We start from the raw sequence: 12,085 nt of genomic DNA on the forward strand, positions 1-12,085 counted from the left end.
TGTCTGGGGTCAAATTTGAACTCAAGTTTTCCTGACTCCAGACTGCTAAGAAATTATAATCAAGTAGAATAAAGTGATTTTGGGAGGCTGTAAGGAGACAGGCAGGGAAAAAGGATATTTTAATTCATCTACATATATATATATATGTGTGTGTGTGTGTGTATATATATGTATATATATGTGTGTATGTGTGTATATATATGTATATGTATATGTATAGATATATACACATATATGTGTGTGTGTGTGTATATATATATATATATATATATATATATATATATATATATATATATATATACACACACACACACACACACACACTGTAATGCCTCTCAAATTACCCCAGCAGCATTTTTGTGTTTTAGTAAACAGAGCTGGCCAAACTGATGATGGAATGAGACCCTCTTACAAGACCAATGAGCAGCCTATGAAGAGTATCAATGTCAGGGGTCTTTCTGCCTGTAGTTCTCATTTAAATGAATATGAATCTGTATTTACAATTGGAATTCCCCCCCCCTTCTTTGGCTTAGAGAATTCAGCTCCCACATACTTAATGATGTGTAAGTTTCTTTTATTGGTTATTTTGTTTTTAACCCTGATAACACTTTAGAGCCTATTCTGTGTGATGATTTTTTTAAGCTCTCTGAGTAATAAGCAACACTTGTTTTATTCCCCTTCCATGCCGAATTCATCAAGAATCTTTTGGCTAAAAAAATGTTAATCATAGGTTTCCCGTAATTAAAAGTGAGATTGGGAAGAATTGTGGCATTTAAAGGCGTCTCCCTCTTTGTGTTAATACTTTCCAGAATGAGGTTAGTACAAAACACTTGCCATTGGGATTAAAGTTCAACTTGGCTTTCTCAGAGATATGTCATCATTGATTTCTGTCTTCCCAAGATGACTTTTGTTATTGGGACAGTCATATAAAAAATACCTGTGGATCATTGTTTGATGCATAATGAATGTCTAAGTTTATTAAGAGAGTTGCTCACAATTTGTCATATCTTTCTGGCTGTTTCCAGTAAGATAGGAGAGCAATGTATTCCTGAATTTCCAGCTAATGGAAGTTTTCCCATTTGTTAATTTATAAAGTATAGCACAAAACCATCTGGGTAAATTCTATTTCATGGCAGATACTTCCTCTTGCTTAGATTGGCAGGGGGACAGAGAGCTTTATTTACTGTTCCATTGATATGACCTCTTACTTAGAGAGCTGAAAGAAAGATTTTCAATTATATAGTTAATTTCCAGAATTTCTAAATAGGTCCCATCAAATTAACATGTGTTTGTGTATATTTTAGAAAAATTCCTTAGCAGTGTTATGAATAACAAAAGAATAATTTAGATTGGCAGAAGAGAACCTCAGCCAACTGCATTTTTTCCCCAAGTAGAACTTTGTTGTTGTTCGGTTGTATCCAACTCTTCATGACCCCATTTGGGTTTTTCTTGGCAGAAATACTGGAGTGGTTTGCCATTATCTTCTCCAGCTCATTTTACAGAAGAGAAAACTGAGGGAAACAGGGTTAAGTGACTTTCCCAGGATCACACAGCTTAATAAGTGTCTGAGGCCAGATTTGAACTCAGGAAAATAAGTCTTCCTGACTCCAGGCTGAGTGCTCTATCCACTGTGCCATCTAGCTACCCAAGTACAACTGCAAAGGGACTAGAACAATATTAATCATAATGGCTTCCCTATATTGCTGTGTGTCAAATTTTACCACAATTAGCAACTATGGTATTCCCACTCAAGGTAGTTTTTCTACAAAGCATCTTACTCCATCTGACATTAAGGTTGTGTCAACATTCACAGAAATCAAATGGCTCTGGACATTTTCTAACTGTAAGTTGTGAGAGAATTGATGAATCACTTACATAATAGCACAGGTTTAAGTGAGCTGAAAAATCTGTAGCTATTGGTTGGACAGTGAGTTACTGTTTTCTCTGAAAAATTAGAATGATTCTGATTCCAGAGCCTGGTCACTAAATATAATAGTAATCATCATTATCATTATCAACTAACATTCATATAATTCTGTCTCCTGAGGCCACCTACCCTGCTCTGAGATAGCTCTAATTGCTAGCAAATTTTACCTCATATCAACTTTAAGGTGGCTTCTTTGCAATGTTCACCTGTTCATCCTAATGCTGTCTTCAAGGACCAAACAGAACAAGTCTAATCCTTCTCCTGCATGACAGCCTTCAAGTTGTTTGAAGACAGCTATAGTGTCCGACCTTAAATTTCTTCTCCAGTTCTTTTGACTGGTCTTCCTATGGCATGAACTGTCCTTTGTAAGAGGTGGTATTAAACACCTAACCTCCCTCAATAATGTTAGGTGCATGAGGCAGGATTATTAACCTTTAACTTAGGATCAATTTCCATTTTGAATCAGAGACTGGAGTTGGGCTTAGACTTCATTCTCTTTCTCCACTCCACCCCTTAAATCTGGACCTGTCATTTTTTGAGTAAAGGGAACTTCCAGTGTTGAAACTTCTTTCCACTGGTTTCGTTCAACAAGTGTCAGAGAATTGCCTAATACACAAAGAGTTTATATGACTAACCCCATGATCAGACAGCTAGTATTTGTCAAATGTAAGACTTGAACCTACATCTTCCTGACACCAAAGATGGCCCCCTTCCCATCATGCCCCACTGCCTATTTCATTTTTTTTTAAATGAGGCTCAGTTTTTTGAGTCTCTTTTTCTAGCACAATGTCTTTCTGTTTAGTTGACCAATGGTATAGGACCCCTTGTAGAGTAAACTTCTGTCTCCAATGGCCATGCTTCTTCTATTATGGAAATGATGGGATTACTCTACAAATGGTCCTCAGGTTTGATGTCTTTGAAGCTTCTGTTAATTCCCTTCTTTTCACTCAAAGGACTCAAGTCCTAATTTTTTCTTTCCCAGCCTAGAGAATGGTATTGTTTTTATGTGGCACACTCTAGATAGGGTCCTTTTCCTTTTTGTCACTTAGGATTTGATTTGGCATCTAGAAAAAATGATAGTATCCAGTTTTATATTCTGCATATTTCTGAGCACTAATTTCATTTTTAACAAGTTATTATCTAGTATTTCCACAGCATTTTATGGAGTGCTTCCCATTAATTTTTATTATCTAGTTTTTACAAGATCTCACTGAAAGTGGACATTTTAAGGTTGAAGATATTTCTGCCCTAAACAGGTATATGGAATTTTATGCATAAAAGATTGGCCAATACAGTAAATAAAAAATATTAAAGACTTTAATCAAATAAATTGTCTGGATACATAATTTCACATTTGACTATAAATTCATGCTATTGATAATTTTAATAATAGGTGACATTGACTTAGCACTTTAAGTTTTCAGATGGCTTTTCATATACTTTCTCAATTTGATCCTCTCAACAACTCTTTGAGGTAGATAGCATTACCCCAGTTTTGCAGATAGTAAAACTGAGTTTCAAAAAAAAAGATAGGGGCAGCTAGGTGGCACAGTGGATAAAGCACTGGCCCTGGATTCAGGAAGACCTGAGTTCAAATCCGGCCTCAGACACTTAACACTTACCAGCTGTGTGACCCTGGGCAAGTCACTTAACCCCAATTGCCTCACAAAAAAAGATGAACAAATCAGCAGTATAAGGCTGATTAAGAAATATGCTTGGGGCAGCTAGGTGGCTCAGTGGATAGAGCACCAGCCCTGGATTCAGGAGGACCTGAGTTCAAATCCGGCCTCAGACACTTATCACTTACTAGCTGTGTGACCCTAGGCAAGTCACTTAACCCCAATTGCCTCACCCCCCAAAAAAAATTTTAAAAAAGAAAATATGCTTGAGTTACTTGGAAGGCAATTTAGTATTATAGGATTTATAGCTGGAAGGGTCCATAGAGATCACTTAAGCCAGGACATCCAGGACCCCTTTGGCCATTTGGTGGAGCCACTGGACCCCTCTTCAGAATAGTGTTCTTAAATTCATAAAACAAAATACATAGAACTACAATTATATTGAAATTCAGTAATTAATTTTTAAAGAATTCACGGATACTAGATTAAGGCTTCCTGATCTCGAAAAAGCCTCAAATGGAAGCCAATAAAGGTCAGCAGCACCAAGAGCACCATACCTACAATTTATATAGCACCTATTATGTGCTGGGCCTAATGCTAAGTGCTTGACAAATATTATCTCCATTGATCTTTATAACAACTCTAGAACAATAGTAATAGTAATAATGATGAAGATGGCTAACATTTATATAACACTAACTGTGTGCCAGAAACTTATTATCTCATCTGATCCTCACAACAATCCTGGAAGGAAGGAGCTGTTATTATCCTCATTTTACAGTTGAGGAAACCAAAGCAAACAGGGGTTTTGACTTGTGCAGGATCACATAGCTAAGAAGTATCTGAGGTTAGATTTGAACTCAGGTCATCCTGACTCCAGGCCCAGTGTGCTATTCACTGAGACCCCTAGTTGCAGAAACTGGGGCAAACAAAGGTTAAGTAACCTGCTCAGAGCCATACAGTGAACAAATGTGTAAGATTGGATTTAAATTCAAGTCTTCCTCACTATAGGCTCAAGGTCATGCAACTTGTTCAAGTTCACATAGGCAGTAAGTAGCAAAGGCAGGATTGAAACTCGGGTCTCTTCCAAACCAAACTTCCTTTTCATTTCTCTGCACTACTGTGCTTTATGTTTTTGTTGTTACCAGCAAAGCTCATTGGAATGGATTCATACTTCAGTACTTTGGAGAATTCATGATTTCAGTCAGTGGAGGTGTTCCAACAGTGCAGGACTGGTAGACTGACTTTAAGAATTGGTGTGGCCCAAAAGTTCATGACTCCACAGCCAATCTGGTGATGGTGGCATCTCCCTTAGCTGGTCTTTAAATGACATAGCACGGTGTGTCTCCTCACTGGACCTAAAGTCTTTCTAGCTTGTTTCCAATATATGTCTAAGCCTTTACTCCATTGACTTTTGTCTCTGAGAAACTTAAGTGCCTCCCATGCCATGACCGGGCATTAGAGGAGGCTACTTAGATACATACATGAAATTAGGACATCTTCACTAGAAAATGCTTCTAAAAGGGATTCTTAACTTTTTTGTGTGTTTCCTGAGCCTCTCTTGCAGTTAGGTGAAAGGTAAAAATCCTTTCTCTAAATAACATTTTAAAATAAAATACATGGGGGCAGCTAGGTGGCGCAGTGGATTAAGCACCGGCCCTGGATTCAGGAGTACCTGAGTTCAAATCCGGCCTCAGACACTTGACACTTACTAGCTGTGTGACCCTGGGCAAGTCACTTAACCCCCATTGCCCCACAAAAACAAAACAAAACAGAAAAAAACAAAAAAGAAAAAGAAAAATAACATTAAAAAATAATAAAATACATGAAATTAGAAAAAATTACATTGAAATATACTTATCAATGTGTCAAAAACCAACATTGTAGCCACCATATTAAGAACCCCTCTTTATATAAAAATATAGATAGAAATGGACAATAGTTTCCACAGACAATTGATGAAATCAAAACTTGCTCAACAAAACTTTTAGGAAATGGTGGACAAAATAACTTTGCTTAAAAGAAATGGTCAGAAAGTAAAACACAGCTTTTGGAGAATCAGTCAATTAACTTATTAAGCAACTATTATATGCCAGGCAGACACACTGAAGGCCTCTCACTGGGAGAAAAAATAAAAGCCCTTATCTGGGTACATACAAGCAAATCCTTATTAGCCTTTCAGACCAGGCCATATTGATCATATTTAAAGCTATGCTATATTCACAAATGAATTTACTCTCCTTTTTCCCCCAAGAGCAAGGAGATAAAGGACTTGAACACAACTAGATCTTAATTGATTCACTCATTATTACTTTTAGGACTGTGTCAATAGATAGTCTATGTAAATTAATTAATTTCTGGATTCTAATTGGGGCAGGAGGGCAAATAATGCAAATTATCCTACCCAGTTCTAAGACTCCGTAAAATATTATTATGCTCATAGAGATATGACTAAGTGTGTTGGTCCCATTACACACACTCTATAGCTTTTTTTCTGTGAGCCTAGTAAAGGTAGCATAAGAAGTATGGAATGAAGACAGGGAGGAAGGAGAACCTGTTTACTATCTTTGTAGATATCACTCAACTCAGGTGATGAATGAGAGTTGGCTACATTTTGAAGGATACCCTTGGAATTTTAAATGCTCTAAATAAGTCAAAGATCGTGAGAGACCAACAGAAGAAAATTTAATAGATGCCAAATGCAAAGCAGAAAAACTCAAAAGGGAAGACATCATTAATACAGGGGGCCATTACTTTATGTAATAGACATATTCCTTGAAAAGTCACATGTACAATGGGTTTTTGTAATTATAACTCATTTAGAATGTGCTGAAGAGGTCAATCTATAAAGGAATCCTATGGTGAATTCTAATGTAAATCAAATAATCATGCTCTAATTGATCAGCTGGGTAGATCTGTACTTTTCCATCAGATCTGCTTAAAATCAGGGAACATTGGCACCCATTCAAGAGTGACTGGCTTTATGTGAGTTTGGAAAGAAAGGATCTAGGTGTTCCTGTGAGCCACTGGTTGAATATGAGTCAGCTGTTTGACTAAAGAAGAAAAAGAACCTTACTTAGACCCTCCCTCAAATGAACATGATCTTTAGACATAGGAACATTTAGAAACCATTAGGTACCCTTTAAGTTCCATTATGTTCAGCATGAGTTAGAATACTGAGTCTGTGAATTCACCAACTGGGGACAGATTTTTCTTCCAGAGTTTTATAGAGAAGGTGGATTGTCAATGTGGAAAACCAAGGGCTTAACAAAGCAATAATATTAATTAGAAGCCTAGAAGGTAAATTAGCAAACTTTTATGCAAATTAAAGGCCATTCTTTTGAATTCTGTCATTCTTTGATTCTATTATTCAAATATACAAAGCTACAGCAATGTAAATAATAACAAAGTGATGTTCCCTTGCCTACCAAGGGTGGGATAAGATAAAACCAATTAAACCAAAACATTTCAGTCACTATTCTATGTTATGGTGCAGTCTTTCCACTTTTGCCAGGGGACACACAAGCTGATTCCTTTTAGTTCCCCCAAACCCCAATTATATGCTAAGTAGAACATAGTATTTTTATTAACATTATATATGGGGGGCAGCTAGGTGGTGCAGTGGATAGAGCACCGGCCCTGGATTCAGGAGGACCTGAGTTCAAATCCGGCCTCAGACACTTAACACTTACTAGCTGTGTGACTCTGGGCAAGTCACTTAATCCCAATTGCCTCACCAACATTTTATATGGTCAGTTGACTTTTGAAGATTCTTTGATTTTTTTGGCCTGTGACTCATTCCAGGTCCTTCATTTCATGCTGATTATTTCCAATTGAGCAAATGTAGTACCTACTGTGATGAAGTAATCATGTCCTTGTAGAATTCTTACCTAACTCTTGGGTGTGTTACTCCACCACTTGACTTCAACTATGTTAAATGTTTCTTTATAATATGTGTTTGAATATGAGAATTATGCTACCAACTCACCAGTTATTTCTTTAGCAGAGAAAAGTATGGTGATATCCTTGTGCATCCCTACCCACTTTTCCCTGGTGCTGAATGACAGATGCCTGGTTGTAGGCTAAGAATATCATCACTATTTCCATATAAAACTAATTCATCTACTCAGGGAACAGTGTTAGGACTTTATCATCATCCTGCTATGTGTCACCTCCTAAGCCAACCACTTAACTAGGTCTAGCCAACTAAAGTAACAAAACATGTTGTTGTGGAGATAATATTTCTAAAGCACTTAGCACAGTGTTCGACACATAGTAGGCACTTAATAAAGGGTTGCTTCCTTCCTTCCTTTTTGCTTAAGTGGGACTTGTTCATGAAGAAACAAGATTATATTGGATGGTGTTTCAGGTTTTATATTTATGCTAATGTGTTCCATAAGTCAGGTTTCAGGCAGTATATTTTTTCATTGATGTTATTGATCAACTTTTGAGGTGTAGGAGTGCTGTCTGACATTAGACCCTGTTAAAAGTAACACAAACCTTTTATCCCAAGCCCAACATTACATTCTAGATCTTAGTGAATGGTTCTGACTTATCTTGTACTTTTGGATGGATTATTTGCTTCTGAGTCTTTTTCAAGCTCTTCCTAGTTTACTGGATTACTTTTAAATAAATTGGTGGGAATTTGAAACTTTCAGGAGCCAGAAGCCTGTTGAGACCCTCCAAGACCCGCTTTCAGGCCTCTTGAAGCCACAGCAGACCCTCAGATGAAGAGGCAAATGTAATGAGAGAATAGAGGAGGATTTAGGATTAGGATAGCACAGTTGTGATTAAAGAAATGAAAAGTTAGCTTTGTTGATCACATGAGATTTTGCTGGGTTTAGGTTATGCACGTCTCAGAGTAAGAGGGTAGGAAGTCCCTGGAAGGCAAATTTGGGTCAGGCCTCCCAAGAAAATCTTTCATCTGATTGGAATCTATAATGGGGAAGATGAGTGACCCCAAATGATCAGTGTTTTGGAGGCCATCCTATCCTTTTGGGTTAGTTCAAACTTGGAGTACACATCCCAAGATAGCTTCGAAGTAGAATAGATATTGTAGAAGCTTTCTGGCCTGGATCCACAATCTTGGAACCACCTCAGTGATTCTAGAATCAATTCCAGCCCCTTGTGAAGCTGTAGGAAAATCCTTATAGCCAAGATACATTCCCAGTTGACAAAAATGGCCCCAATTTTGAGCTTCAGTGTTATATACTGATGAATACTAAAATGTTTAACTACAAAGATAACTAAATATCATACCTTATTAAAGGTTTATCATTAAGTAATGGCAGTTTGTAGAGCGGAGATCATAACTAGGGTTCAGGAACCTAAGTTTTAGTCCTGGTGGTGCCAAACTAATTAAATATGTGTCCTTGGGCAAGTCACCATAACCTATCTATCCCAATATCATCTCATGTAAAATGAAGCAATTGGACAAGATGATCTATAAAGTCACCTTTGGGCTCTAATATTCTCATTCTTCATACAAACAGAATCGCTCCTTTTTTCACATTTTGCTCCTCTTTAGATTGTGTCAAAGGATAAGGAGAGGAGTAGGTTTACCAATCCAAGTTCAAAGGAGGCTTTAAAAGTCATTCTTGCTTAAGCACATAAGTCCAACAACTTCTACAGACTATTGAGTGCAATTTTGGAGCATTTAAACAGCATGCATCACACTCTTCATCAGGCATTTATTGAGCATGGCACTATAACAAGGATAATTTGGTCATTCCTACATTGCTTGAATGCCACAGAACCAGCAAAGCATTAGATTGCAAATGAAAAATCTGCCCTTCTGATTGAGCAACAGTGCTATTGATTAAATCAGGTTAAGTTGTCTCAGGAGAGCAGAAAAAAAAAGCACTTCAGAAAAGTCATGTCATTGAATTACCCCAGGGCAGTTATGGGAGGTAACAAGTTAAAAGGCAAACTAAGAAACCATCTGCTTCATTTTTTTCTTGTGTGTTAAACCCCTTTCTACTAGGACTTTGATATGAAGCACAATGTCATTTTAACTTTTAAAATCAAAGACCTTGTAGAACTTATAAAGGCTCTAGAGCAGGTATTATTAACCTTTATTCTGTCATGGACTCTTTGACAGTCTGTTGAAGCCCAAGGATGCGATCTCAAAATAACGGTTTTCAATGCATAAAATAAAATACAGAGGATTACAAAGGAGACCAGTTATATTGAAGACAGTAGTCTATAGAAAGGAAGGCTGAGATCATGTGTGATCTAGCAGTGGGCATAATAGCTAATCTTGAAGCAGTGGCCATAAATGATATTTTAAGATATCTGCAACAACTGCAATATATAATATGACTGTGACTCCAGTTGGTGATGAAGTCATGGCGCTTCTTAATACTTCTGTGGTTTATTACCTGAATTAATCATTGAAGATACCCATTTCAGTTAGAAATTAGAGAAAAAAAAGATATCATTTTTTCACATCCAAGTTCATGGACCCCATGAAATCCATGCACCTTGGGTTAAGAACCTGGCCACCAGAAGAATGCTGCCATTCAGGTCTTTTGATCCTAGAGGAGTCATAGATGGGAAGGAAATGCTCTTTACCCCTGTTTTCTGGTGACCAAAAACAATGTGAGGAAACCCTTTCCTACCGGGATAATCTTAATGATAACAGCAAGGACAAAAATCCTCCAAATAGGCAATGGGAACCAAAAAGTCTATCTACCCCTGCCTTGCTGCAAGCCCTGAAATTCTCACCATTTTTGTTATCCTTGAGGTTAAGGTATGGTGCCTTATACAGAGTTTGTTCAAAATGTAAATGTATCACCTAGCAGAACTAACCCATTTAGGTGGTCCACTAGTAGCACATTATCTTAGCAGCAGAAAGATGAGATCTCAGTAAATAGGACAGTGGAGAAATAATGTTCAAGGATGGAAGTTGGTGTCAGGGGATTGCAAGGGTTTGCAGTGGCTTGGCACATGAGTACTTCCTAAATGGGGCAGGTCTAAATCAGGAGGTACATTTAAGTGATTCTGGACAGCCTGGTGCCAGCATCTGAGAGCAATGAGAGAAAATGAAGAGGAAACACTAAAATTAAGGAAGAGAGGCCTGTGAGGATAAAGTACCTAGTTTACAACATTGCATGGTATCAGCCTTGACTGGTGATATCATTCTCTATCAGCAATTCCAGTAGATTGCTGAAAGCAGGACTCGAACCACACACTCCAGATGCTTGGTGTTGGCTTGCTTCTTCAGGTCCTGAGATGATTCTTAGGACTATTTCCAAGGTCCCAAGAGGAATACTCACATTTTACTTAGGGCCATTCTTACTTGTAGATGTTGGGGATCTTCTATCTTCAATCACAGTTGGCTGCTAGAAACAGGTGTTGCAGCTCCTAATAGCTATAGGAACTTAGAGTACCTTCCTGGTAACTTTTGGCAACTGTAGGAACCTGGTACTCCCCAAATCCTGCCAGTCTAATACCCTTTATTGCACCTGCCAAACGGCAGGTGTCTCATTGTTCACCCTCTATAAAGAAAGATTTTTAATTTTTAAAGATACTTTGGTGGGCATTTTAGGGCTTTTCCCTTGGTATTTTGTTCTTTTACTTTGTGGGAAAAAAAGTAAAATGAGCTTTATCCTTCAAAAAGTCAAAACGGGGTGGGCATTTTCCCCTGAAGACTCTTGCAAGCATAGAAAATCATACTGTGTCATTTCTACTTTGTAGATTCTTATTTACTGGCACACACTGATTCTGGGATTCTGGGAAATTTGGGGATTCTGGGACCAAAATCTGACTAGCCATTTTGCTGTTGCACAAGGCAGAATTAAACAAAGCCTCCCTCCTTCAGAAGAACTAAGCATGAATTCTGCAGTGCTCACTGCTTATAAGCTGGCTTTGATTTGGTATTCAAGCCCTGGGGAGAGCAATGATGATTCTGAGGATCTGTGAGAAGAGGATATGGGCAAGAATAAATTCTGATTTCAAAAATCACAGAATCTCAGAGTTGAAAGGAACCTCAGAGGCAATCTGGTCCAACCCAGACCTTATTGAAATTCCTCTCTACGGCATCGCTGAGAATTGGCCATCCAGCTTTTGGTTTAAGGGGGAACCCTGCCACTTCCCCAGGCAACCCATTCCACTATTGGCTAATGGCATTTGTTAGGAATTTTGTTCTTTACATTGAGCCAAGGTTCGCCTCTCTGCTATTTTCATCCATTGTTCGAGTCTGATACCTCTTTAAGACAGCCCTTCATTTTCTCTTTTTTCTTTCTTCCTCTTTTTTTTAGCCCTTCATTTTCTTGAAGATGACTGTCATGTCCTTCCAAAGTCTTTTTTTTTTTGTCTCTAGGCAAAATAACTCCAATTCCTTTTATTGAGCCTTAAGTGGTATGTTCTTTGGGTCCTGCACTATTATGATGTCCTGCTTATTAAATAAGTGTCTTCCTTAAACATGGTGCCTAAGTACTCTTCATAGTACTCCAGTGCAGTTGGACCACAGTAGGGTACATTGGGACTATCACTTTTATTTTGGACACTGTATTTGCTTCGCTAAATTTCATTACTT

At 37.9% G+C, this 12,085-nt stretch overlaps 1 protein-coding gene across 1 annotated transcript in view; it reads left to right on the forward strand.

Moving 5' to 3' along the window:
* Positions 1 to 12,085, forward strand: part of PTPRN2 (protein tyrosine phosphatase receptor type N2) — a 1,559,908-nt gene that overhangs the window by 1,417,306 nt on the left and 130,517 nt on the right. The window lies entirely within an intron of this gene.

Source organism: Dromiciops gliroides, chromosome 5 (genome assembly GCF_019393635.1).
Source record: "Dromiciops gliroides isolate mDroGli1 chromosome 5, mDroGli1.pri, whole genome shotgun sequence".
NCBI lineage: Eukaryota > Metazoa > Chordata > Mammalia > Microbiotheria > Microbiotheriidae > Dromiciops > Dromiciops gliroides.